General features: G+C 37.6%; 1 protein-coding gene and 1 long non-coding RNA gene across 2 annotated transcripts in view; one reads left to right on the top strand and one right to left on the bottom strand.

Annotated features, from left to right (window-relative positions):
* FGF12 (fibroblast growth factor 12) overlaps positions 1-12,398 on the top strand; it is a 582,680-nt gene that overhangs the window by 139,016 nt on the left and 431,266 nt on the right. The gene's annotated exons all lie outside the window — the stretch shown is intronic.
* LOC116273666 overlaps positions 8,811-12,398 on the bottom strand; it is a 61,394-nt gene continuing 57,806 nt past the window's right edge. The window contains exon 3 of the long non-coding RNA XR_004181988.1: positions 8,811-8,904. This is a non-coding gene — a long non-coding RNA (uncharacterized LOC116273666). The remainder of the gene's footprint in view (positions 8,905-12,398) is intronic.

Here is a 12,398-nt window from a genome sequence, read left to right as displayed (position 1 = left end):
CAGCACATTCAATGTAGAGAACCTCAAACTCTGAACCCATTGCAGTCTGCTTCAGAGATGCTTCTGACTTGAGATAAGGCCTCAGTGTATCTCTGGATCTCTCTGGACCTCTGTTTTCCACAGGGATCTCTAATATACCTTCTAGATAAAAATTCTTGTAATTATGTTATCATGATTAAAAATAAGAGTGCAAATCATATTCTTAATTGGTGCACATTTACAAGGCCAAAGAAGGTTGGCATACAACAGAGAAAAGGGCTATGGCTTTTCCATACTTGCAAGTATAGAGTCGTGCCCCCAGGAAATGCCCAGTGATTTGAAGGGTTAACAAGGGTATCAAAGAAACAGTAATTACTAAGGTTAATCTGCCAGTAATTATTCATCTGTTTTACTCCTTCTGAAACAGAGCATAGGCAATATCAGAGGAAAAAAAGCTGTGGGATGAAGCCAGCCCCACATCTCTTAAATGGCTCCTTATTGAAGTTAGAAATACCTGAATCATTAAACTCCACGATTCCATGGTAGATCAGTTTGATGTTCCTATGTATTTCTAAAGAAGATTATGAGCTCAGATTTTTTTTAAGTCAGCAGAACCCTATTCTTCACAGCAGCTCAGCAGGCTTTGTAAAGCTAGTCAGACTCCATTTTTTTCCAGGATTTAAATTAACAGAGAAAAAGATAAAACGATCATTTCAGAAGCAGCCTTTTAAGGCCTATAAAACAAGCTAAATTGAAAGTCAGGGTTAGGAGATAGAGGCTTTGTGAAATATGTCTGTAGAGACAGAAATCCAGTTACTGATGCCTCTCCTAGACACCTGTCTGAGTGTGGAGGCACAGGGGAACCGGTCAGATGGTCACGACTGTGACCTTGCTCTTCAGTTGTAGGTAGGATGAAGTCAGGGGGTCTGAAAGTTACATTTTTTTCTGATCCATTTAAAAAAGATTCACATTTAGTATTCTGAAACTCAGAACTTCTTCAGTCTTTTTCTGCTATTATATGAGACTTAATATCCAAGTCTTGAATTTTTGAAACTGTTATTGTCAATTCAGAAGGCCTGAAAAGTACCACTAAAGCAAATCAAAGATAGGTTCACTCTCAGTGCCAAAATTATTTTTTAGCACCTATAACAATATTTTCTCTAGAAAAGGAAGAGCATCATATTGTGAAGATGCTTGAAAAGTATAAACTATTTTATGCAATAATATCATTAAACAATTCACATAACTCATCTGATATCTTATGTACCTTCAATGTTTTCCACACTACACTAGGCCCCATGGAGAATATAAGAGAGCACAAAGCCAGTGATATTCGCCATTAACTTGCAGAGAAAATAAAGGTGTGTGTTATTTGAGGGAGTGTATACTTAGCAAACTGGATATCACTTAGCAATGCATAAAATAAAGATTTGGAAGCTGGAGAAATCAGTGAGAACTAAGGATCTCTTCATGGAGGAGATGAGATGTGACCTAGCTCTTGAAGAAAGGGGATGGTCTGGAAAGATTGAGGAACAGATAAAATCTCATTTAGACCAGGCTATATGTGATGAGGGGGAAGGGAAGAAGGAACCAAATGAGCAAATTATAGAGTCAGGAATGAAAAGTGCACAGTGTGCATGCTTGTATTGAGGCTAGGGGTGTGAGGAAGGGAAACAGAGTGGGGTAGGCCTGGGGAGTACCTACCGAGAGCTCAGGTGTGGTAGTGTCAAATGAAGCTGAGAAGCTAGGCACATGCATTTGAACTGCCTCATTCATCTTCACCTTGATCCTGGTTCATACCCAAACCTTTATATCTATGTTCATAACGACTGTAAGGTACGGATTTTTTTTTTTTTTTTCCACTAGCTGTGGAAGCATTTACTGCTCCATTTTCTAGTCACCAACCACCAGGACTGAGATTCTACTTTGTTTCAGAGCTATTTAAGTCAGTTTAGCTTCTGACCCTTAGGACTGCTCTCACTTCTTACATGGCATTTGAAGTTTTCTTTTCATTTCTCTATGTGCTGGACCCGATCTCACAGTGCTTAGTAGCTGGAAGGTTTCATCCTTGTCAAAACTCAGCCCATCCTCTTTATAACTTGCTAAGCTATGTATTAAGGTAGGAAATAGTAATCCAGTAATAACAATAAGTGAACATGATAAAGATACAAACTGTAACTTTAAGTTAGAGTTCCCCTCCTTTATAGGCTAACAATTCCCATTTATATTTATAGTATGTGCTTTAGAAGAAGATACGAAATAAAACATAACATTATATTTTATGTTAACGGTCTATGGCAGATTTGCTAGAATCCTAAAAATAACTTTATAGAGATTCTAAATACACAGCCACAATTATTTTTGAAAGCTTAAAACTATTTTTAAAGCTGCCATAATTTAGTAATTCTGAAATAAAATGGCAAAGTTTAATGCAACAGTGAACCAGGTTAACATCTATGCAGTTATATATAGCTGCTTAATAATCAAGAGTTTGTTTTGGGCCTAGAATAATTTTACTTTTCCACAAATCCTGAACAAATACAAATGTTGCAGAAATATTGTCAAATAGTAAAACATTGAGCCTATCAGGACATTTGAATACCCCGAAGAGAGTAATGCATTCATTGTTTTAAGCATTTTTATATTTATTTATAATCTTTTAGGTAACTAAACATAAGGATATTTTAGAGATAAATGTGCTCAGCACATTGAGTAATTAAGAATTCACCATGCCATATAGATTTGGATGCAGGAAAAATTTGAATTATAGTGTATTTAGATAAAAAAGCCATCATGCCATTTGGGTTCTAAAGAATGGAAAAATTTGAAGTCTTCTAAAAGATTTTCATTTACATTTTAAAAATCTTCAAAGTCAACAGAGAGTGATGGGAGTTGAATATTTCAATGGAAGGGGAGAGAACACTTGGCCTCAATTATAGAGAGCATGACAAAGTCAAGAAATTTTAGAATGTCCAATTGTCCAGAGTTAATATTTTTGACATTTTTTCATGTATTATTCCTGTATATGTATATACATATACATATATATATATTTATATTTTAGAGAGGTGAGGTGTCATCATGTTGCTTAGGCTACAGTCTCAAACTCCTGGCCTCAAGACATCCTCGTGCCTCAGCCTCCCAAAGTTCTGGGATTACAGGCATAAGCCTCTGCACCCGGCTGTATTCCTGTCTTTTTTTTTTTTTTTTTAGATGTGTGGAAATATATTTTAACAAGCTTTGAGTCTTATAATTCTCTACATACTTTATTTATTTAGTAATAAATTGTGTTTATTGGCCCACATCATTGAAAGTTTTCTATATAATGTTTAATGATAACAATTATCTATGAAACAATGATTTCATAATTAACCATTCCCTTCTCACTGAACATATTATGTCCAATTTTTCTCTATTATAAAAATAGAACATTTTAATAGACATTTTATACATATCTGATTATTTCCTTCATCTCAAATTACTGTTCAAAATTCGTGGACATTTTAAGACTTTTCCTATGTATTTCAAATCAATAAATCTACTTCAAATTAAATCCTCACAACTTGAATTAGCGTCATTAAAATTCTTTATTGAGGCCGGACGTGGTGGCTCATGCCTGTAATCCAAGCACTTTGGGAGGCCAAGGCGGGCGGATTGCCTGAGATCAGGAGTTCGAAACCAGCCTGGCCAACATGGTGAAACCCTGTCTCTACTAAAATTATCTGGGCACAATGGTGCATGCCTGTAATCCCAGCTACTCAGGAGGCTGAAGCAGGAGAATCGCTTGAACCTGGGAGGCGGAAGTTACAGTGAGCCGAGACTGGGCCACTGCACTCCAGCCTGGGTAACAGAGTGAGACTCCGTCTCAAAAAAAAGAAAAAAAAAACCCTCTTTATTGAGAAGGATTTTTTGAAAAGCCCCAATGTGGGACATAGACCAATTGCCCTCATCAGACATAAACTATGTGGAGTTAGACCTTAGGATCCCGGTATCTAAATATCACGACACATTTCCTTAGCAAGCTGCTCCACAGTTCAGCGGTCACTAGACGTTTCCTAAAAAAATTATTGAGTTGAATTTCAGGGAGAGCTTGAAGCAGTTTTCATCTCTAATCAATTTTTTTAAATAAGGGATTTCATAACATTTGCAAAAAAAAAAAAAAAAAAAAAGGTAGAAATTTGACTCCATGATAAATTCCAGTAGCTTATTCTAATACCACACATTGGCTGTCACCTTTGTAGCCAGGGAGATAGGACACTGGAACTTGAAATTGATCACTGCGTAAGATCTTGCATAAAGTGCCTCACAAAAATCAGTAAATAAGCAAATAAAGAAGTAGGCTACAACATTGTATGTCCTGGATTTCTAAAAAAAAAAGAAAAAGGAAAGAGCAAGCATTGAATTAAAAGTCAAGAAGACCCTAGTCTTCCTCCCTCCCGATTGTAAGTTATTTGAGGTCAGGGAGCACGACGTCTGTCATCACCGTTTCTCTCTACTGCCTAGGAGAACGCCCAGCAAATGGCACTCAGTAAAAGCAGGTTGCCTGAATGAATGAGTGAATAGATAAAAGAAATAATGAATAAAGGAATACTGAGCTTGAGGCTCTTAGAAGAACAACATGTAGGGTCGGGTGCGGTGGCTCACACCTGTAATCTGGGCCTTTTGGGAGGCCGAGACGGTTGGATCACCTGAGGTCAGGAGTTCAACACCAGCCTGGGCAACATGGAGAAAACTGTCTCTATTAAAAAATGCAAAAAACTAGCTGGGAATGGTGGCACACACCTGTAGTCCCAGCTACCTGAGAGGCTGAGGCAGGAAAATCGTGTGAACCCCAGAGGCATTGAACCCCAGAGGCAGTGGTTGCAGTGAGCCAAGATCATGCCACCGCACTCAAACCTGGATTTCAGAGAGAGACTTCATCTCAGTAATAATGATAATAATAACATGTGGTTTACAGCAACATGGAAACAGTGCTTGTGTGTCCTGAGCTTACCTATCCTCCGGGGGATATTTTCTTGGAGATACAGGAAGTGCCTACCCCAACAAATACCTCCACTCCTTGCTCAGGGACATATACGTACAATTCAGTTTTGACTCTCTTAAATGTGTCTTGAGAAATAAACTTCGAATGGGTATGGGTTGTCTGCACAATTTTATCTTTCCTTTGTGTATGTGTGCGCGTTTTAAGAATTGCTTTTCATGGCACTGTAATCAAGTCTTGTACCTTGAGAAGAGATAGAGATCTTACTTTTCTTTACTGGAAACAGGCTTATTACCAGGGTGCAAGTTAACCTTTTCCCAAATAGGAAAATGTTTCCTCAAAATGAAGACACATCATAGATGGAAACAACATTGAAACCCTGTATTTTAAAGATTGTTGTCTATTTCAGAAAAACCTTAATGATGAACATCAGGTACTTGAAAAAGAACTAGTGAAAATCATTAAAAGAAAGGAGAAAAAGAAATTATAAACTTAAAGGAGTGTTGGAATGAAGATTTGGTGATAGACATTTTACAAACCAAGGCAGCGTGGGAGGTCTTCAATTTGTATTTTTAAATGTGAGCAGATGGGCTGAGCATTCTTATAGAAAGTGGATGTGTGTGTCTATGTGATGAAAATGTAGTTCATGAAGGCTGTTCCTTTGCAGGTGGGAATAATATGAGCTACTCGCTTTGCAATAATAGGAGAACTAAAATCAAATCCGCAAATCATTTTACATATGGTGACCCAGTTCTTATTTTCTTATTAACTGTCCAGGGAGTTGTTTTTTTCTTTTCATTTGATAATTTGAGTGAAAAAGGTCATATTATCAAAAGAAATTTGAATGCCCAGCAAGTAAAGATCAGACACATCATAGCAGAAGAATATCTATTACTTGGCTCTAACAGTACTGGGTGTCTCCGAGGTTAAGTGGGGCAAAAATGAACGACACACTTCCTACTTACAAATCTAATCTGAGGGGCAAAACTGCCATGACGTTAAGGAATAAGAGCAGTTAATAAATCAGTTTTGAATTCAACATGTTGTTGTTATTGTTGTTTTATCTTAAAAGACAGTAAAGGGTTAAGAATGCAGACTCTGGAGCCACAAGGCTTGGGTATAAATCCTGGCTTTACTAAATATTCCTAACTGTGTGACCTTGGGCAAATCACTGAATCTTCCTTTACTCCAGTAAAAAGAAAGGACCAAGGAGAATAATAGTACCTATTGACAGGGAAGTTTAGGAAGACTAAATTAGTTAATATATGTAAAGTGCTTAGAGCAGTGTCTGGCACGTTGTGATGGCTACATAAACATAGTGTTTTCATTTATTATTACTGACTTGGTATTAATTTGATATTATACAGATAACTAGAGTTTGAAATTATCTTTCAGACAAATGTACCAAAAATATTTTTTGTTGCCGTAGAGAACATGATTATCTTTCATGAAGTGACTGTACAATGTTGCTATTTTAGATACCCTGTCCCCCACCAACCATAACCCCTTTCACTAGACCTTGCTATCTCCCTGCACCTTTCTTTGGAGCCAAATATTTACCCATAGTTACTGCTTGTCATGAAAAAAAAAGAGCATTTTCTTTTGTTTCGTTTGAATTGAAGCGTCCTTTTAGAGCTTTATCTAACAACTTCAAATTAGTATTTTAAGATTTCTTGGATAAATTCATGTTTATTCAACCTATAAACTACAACTCAATTCAGGCACCTGCTATTTGCCAATACTATGCATATCATTGTGAGATTAGAAAGATGAATAAAACAGTTATTATTAGGGGGAGTAAAGTACAGTGGTATTCAGATATTCAAATATATAATGACAAATTATTTTATGAACCTCAATCTTATCACTTTAGTCTTAAGGGATCTCTATTTAAGATTCCTAAATTTTAGTGAATTCCTCTATGCCATATGGCAGAATTTCCTCTTCCTTTGTTCTCTGTCCCAGCTTTTTTCTAAGTCTGTTCCGGCTTCATCTCTCCAGCATTGCCAAAATGCACATAGCATTCCAGGTAAAGTTGGCAGGAACATGTTTCCACTTTGTTACATGTACCCTTTGTGAGTGTTTTGCTGCTGGAACTGAGTACATACAAAGGGCCAAATATTTTGAAGATAAGCACAATGACTCTCAGAACCATTTGTTCATTTAAAAAAGATTCTTTTTCTTGTACTGAGGACAATATGCTCATAGTTCAAAAGTAGAAAAGTATAGAAAAGAATAAAGAAACACAAAGCCATTTATTTTCTCACCACCAGAAAGAACATGGCTAACATTAGTATTATTTATTTTTCTTTTTTTATTATACTTTAAATTCTGGGATACATGTGCAGAATGTGCAGGTTTGTTACATAGGTATACAGGTGCTATCATGGTTTGCTGCACCCATCAACCCGTCATCGACATTAGGTATTTCTCCTAATGCTATCCCTCCTCTAGCCCCCCCATCCTCCAACAGGCCCCAGTGTGTGATGTTCCCCTTCCTGTGTCCAGGTGTTCTCATTGTTCACCTCCCACTTATGAGTGAGAACATGCAGTGTTTGGTTTTCTGTTCTTGTGTTAGTTTGCTGAGAATGGTGGTTTCCACCTTCATCCATGTCCCTGCAAAGAACATGAACTCATCCTTTCTTATGGCTGCGTAGTATTCCATGGTATGTATGTGCCACATTTTCTTTGTCCAGTCTATCACTGATGGGCATTTGGGTTGGTCCCAAGTCTTTGCTATTGTGAACACTGCTGCAATAAACAGTATGATTTATTTTTCTGCCCTCCCCGGCCACCTAGCAGATTCGGGACTAAACTGTTGTTCTTCTCTGCCTTTCAAACTTAATATTAAAATAAGAGCATTTTTTCCATATCATTAAGTAATCTTAAATAATGTATTTGATGGACTTAATTATCATTTGTTTAATCATTCCCTTAGTATAAGCAGAGGCCATAGCATGCAGATAAGACATCGACCTGATTTCCCATCAGTACCTTTCTAAGACATTACTCTTTACTTTGAGTCGCACAATACTTCCTTTTCTTATCTTCTTTTCCAATGAAACTTTCTTCTTAAACATTTCAGTATTATGGAAAATGTGCAAGATTTAGAGTCAGTTATTCTAAAACTAGCTTGCGTGGTATTTGGCAAGTTACTTTATCTGACTTACCTTCATCTGTGTGACAGGGTCACATTTCCTGCCTTGTTACAACATAGTTGCTGTGCAGATGAAATCATAAGGTGAATATGAAACTGTTTTCTGTATTATAAAGTGAGAGATGGTTCTTTCCCTGTGCTTTATTTTTCTAACCCAGAGGCAACTTTCATTATTTTTCGTCTTTTGTAAGCAGAAAAAAAAAGGCTGCATAAATGTGCTGGAAAAGACATCATTCCATTGCCTTAGTTATTTTTTTCCAAGTACCTTTCTCATACTTATCATAGAATATAACCTTGTAGTAGTAACAATATCAACATAATCATTACAATGTATTAAGCGTTCATAAAGTGGCAGCTAGGTACTACAGATATCAACACCCTACAGATTATTTCTTGGGGTGAAAAGTTTATCAATAGGCCAGAATCATTTAGAGAAGAGATCCAGAGTAGATCTTTAAAAAAAAATCAGTCTGAATTAGAAAGAAACTAGGCTTAAGAGGGAGCAAAACCTCAATGCAAATAAAAGCAACCCTAATGGCTAAGTGGTACCAACAGAAGGAAAAGGAAAAACAAAGAAAGGACTTCAATATGGAAGTCCTAGTGAGAGGCAGAGAACAGGAGACTTTCCTCCTCCTCTTCCTCCTCTTCCTTCTCTCCTCCTCTTGTTTCTCTTCCTCCTCCTCCTTCTCTTCCTCCTCCTCCTCTTCCTCCTCCTCCTCTTCCTTCTCTTCCTCCTCTTCCTCCTCTTCCTCCTCCATGTTGCTGTGTTAGCCCTTCTTCCACTGCACTGTGGATATTAGCAAAGTGAATGTCCCTTGTTCCAAACCTGAGTACATTAAGGCAGGGCCAATGCCAATGCTTTGATCATCATTTTAGATTGACTTTTATAGCTCTGTTGAGGCTTAATTGACATATTACATACTGTGCACAATTAAAATGTACAATTTGACAAATTTTGACATGAAACTATTACCATGATAAAATTAATGAATATAACAATTGCATCCCCAGAATTTCATTGTACGTGTTAGAACTCTTCCTCTCTTTGCCTCTTCTCCATCCCTAGGCCATCACTACCTGCTTTCCGTCATAATTTATTAGCTTGTCTCTTCTAGGCTTACTTCACTCCGTGTAATTAGTTGAGATTTTAAGGCATGTTATATATGATAATAGTTCACCTCTTGTTATTGCTTAGTTGTATTTCACTGTATGGATATACCATAGTCTGTTTATCCTTTTATCTGTTCATGGATGTGTACATTATCCATTATTGCATAAAAGATTATCCCGGAACTCAGTGGCTTAAAATAACTATTCATTATCTCACAGTTTCTGTGGGCCAGACATTTGGGAGCAGCTTAGCTGGGTGGCTCTGGTTCAGGATCTCTCATGAGATTGCTGCTAACCTGTTGACCACTTCTGCATGTTCAGTTACCTGAAAGTTTGACTGGGCTGGAGGAGTTACTTCCAAAGATGCATTTTTATCCACTGTATCAATTATTGTACCTAGTACATAGTAGGTATTGAACAAATGTGTGTTGCTAGAGTAGGTTAAGCTTTGATTATGGAGGTTCTTACATTTTAGGCTAAGCAGTTGAACATTTGCCCTCATCCCCGCTAAGCAATGGAGAATCAGTGCAGGGATCTGAACGGGGAATGCTATGATAACCTATGTTTTGGAACTCTGGTTTCATTGACAGGAGGTGGCCCATTTTTGAGTAGGACGACACGAACTATCCAATTGTGCAGTGCTACTCAGAGGTTCAGAGGTTTATTTTCTTGATTTGATCTTTAAGCAAAAGTTTAGATGGTAAAGGGTCAGAAGCATAGCCCCCCCTGCAGAGCAGACATAGTGGATTTTCATGAGGCTCCAACTACACTTTTTAAAATTTATTAAATCTTAAAGACATGCTAAGAGTTGAGGCTTCATTACATAGCAGGCTTCACAGATCTGCTAATAATGGCTCTACAGTACAGATAGGACATCTTCCCCTCTGAGGCTTTGTTTCTCCATATCCAAAATAAACCATGTTGACTAGCTGACTTCCGCACTCCTTTTAAGTTTTAGGATATGTACCATGAGAAGTAGATTATTAATTGCAGAAAAGTCAGTAAATTACTGGAGTCCTGTATGTGATCCCTTCCCAAAGCAGCATCTAGCTCTATAGCTCAACGCTAATGTTTAATCTGGACAGGAAAGACACTATACTTCACTCCCATGATCCTCTGCTAGGGTGTCGCTAGGCAGAGGCCTTTACTTCAAGGGCACCTTAGGGGAAAAGAGGCTGGGAAAGGAAAAAAGTTGGTTAAACCTATTATTGCACTTTTGTTCCTAACTTAAATGAAGACTAAATGACACCTGCTGAATATGTAAGAAGAAGGGCATGGGTAAGATGGCAATTAAATGTTGCTGACACACCAGCAGTGTTGACATTTTAAAACTCAAACTGCTTTTGAAATGTTTTCTTGCTCTGCTTATTTCTTATACCCAAATTTGGTTGGGTTTTATTTTTTCTAATGAGTATCATAAAAGTAATAGGTATTAGGTTAGTTGGGGGTCTCTGGAGAATCGGAATCAATAGGAAATTATTTATTTATTTATTATAAGAAATTGGCTCATGTGATTATTGAGTCTTGTCCAGTGTCTGCAGAGCCAGTGTCCCAGTTTAAGTCCGAAGGCTAGTAGGCTGCTGTAGAACCAGGAAGAGTTGATGCTTCAGTTCAAAGGCCCTCAGGTAGGAATTTCTGTCTTAATCAGGGAAGAGTTAACCTTTTGCTTTATTCAGGCCTTCAACTGATTGGATGAGGCCCACCCACCATTACAGAGGTCAACCTGCTTTACTCACTCTACTGATTTAAATGTTAATCTCATCCAAAAACAACTTTGCAGGAATACTTAGAATAATATTGAACATATATCCATATATCTGGACACTCTTTGGCCAGTCAAGTTGACACATAAAATTGACCATCACAGTATATTGACTATCCTTTTTTTTTTTTTTTTTTTTTTTTTTAGCTCCGTAAGGCACCAACCATCCCCTTTCCAATATTATTTTTAAGGCCAATTCAGAAGTATGTTCCATAAGCACTGAGAACCCCTATCCTATAGGAAGAGAACAACTTTCCAAAATAACCTTTCCTAGTTCTGACCACTGAATATAGAATGAGACTCTTTAGTATAAGGTTTTGCTCATGTTGCCATTGCTTTTGGTGTTTTAGACATGATGAAGGCTTTGCCCATGCCTATGTCCTGAATGGTACTGTCTAGGTTTTTATCTAGGGTTTTTATCAGAGTGAACAGGCAACCTACAGAATGGGAGAAAATTTTTGCAATCTACTCATCTGACAAAGGGCTAATATCCAGAACCTACAAAGAACTCAAACACATTTACAAGAAAAAATCAACCCCATCGAAAAGTGGGCAAAGGATATAAACAGACACTTCTCAAAAGAAGATATTTATGCAGCCAACAGACACATGAAAAAATGCTCATCATCACTCACCATCAGAGAAATGCAAATCAAAACCACAATGAGATATCATCTCACACTAGTTAGAATGGCGATCATTAAAAAGTCAGGAAACAGCAGGTGCTGGAGAGGATGTGGAGAAATAGGAACACTTTTACACTGTTGGTGGGACTGTAAACTAGTTCAACCATTGTGGAAGACAGTGTGGCGATTCCTCAAGGATCTAGAACTAGAAATACCATTTGACCCCGCCATCCCATTACTGGGTATATACCCAAAGGATTATAAATCATGCTGCTATAAAGACACATGCATACATATGTTTATTGTGGCACTATTCACAATAGCAAAGACTTGGAACCAACCCAAATGTCCATCAATGATAGACTGGATAAAGAAAATGTGGCACATATACACCATGGAATACTATGCAGCCATAAAAAAGGATGAGTTCATGTCCTTTGTAGGGACATGGATGCAGCTAGAAACCATCATTCACAGCAAACTATTGCAAGAACAGAAAAGCAAACGCCACATGTTCTCACTCATAGGTGGGAATTGAACAATGAGAACACTTGGACACAGGAAGGGGAACATCACACACTGGGGCCTGTCGTGGGGTGAGGGAGGGGGGAGGGATAGCATTAGGAGATATACCTAATGTAAATGATGAGTTAATGGATGCAGCACACCAACCTGGCACATGTATACCTATGTAACAAACCTGCACGTTGTGCACATGTACCCTAGAACTTAAAGTATAGTAAAACAAAGAAAATTTCTAAAAATAGTCTAAGGGGTAAACTT

The sequence above is a fragment of the Papio anubis genome, chromosome 2 (genome assembly GCF_008728515.1).
Source record: "Papio anubis isolate 15944 chromosome 2, Panubis1.0, whole genome shotgun sequence".
Classification (NCBI taxonomy): domain Eukaryota; kingdom Metazoa; phylum Chordata; class Mammalia; order Primates; family Cercopithecidae; genus Papio; species Papio anubis.
The sequence above is the reverse complement of the archived record's forward strand: the minus strand, read 5'-3'. Positions and strand labels throughout refer to the sequence as shown.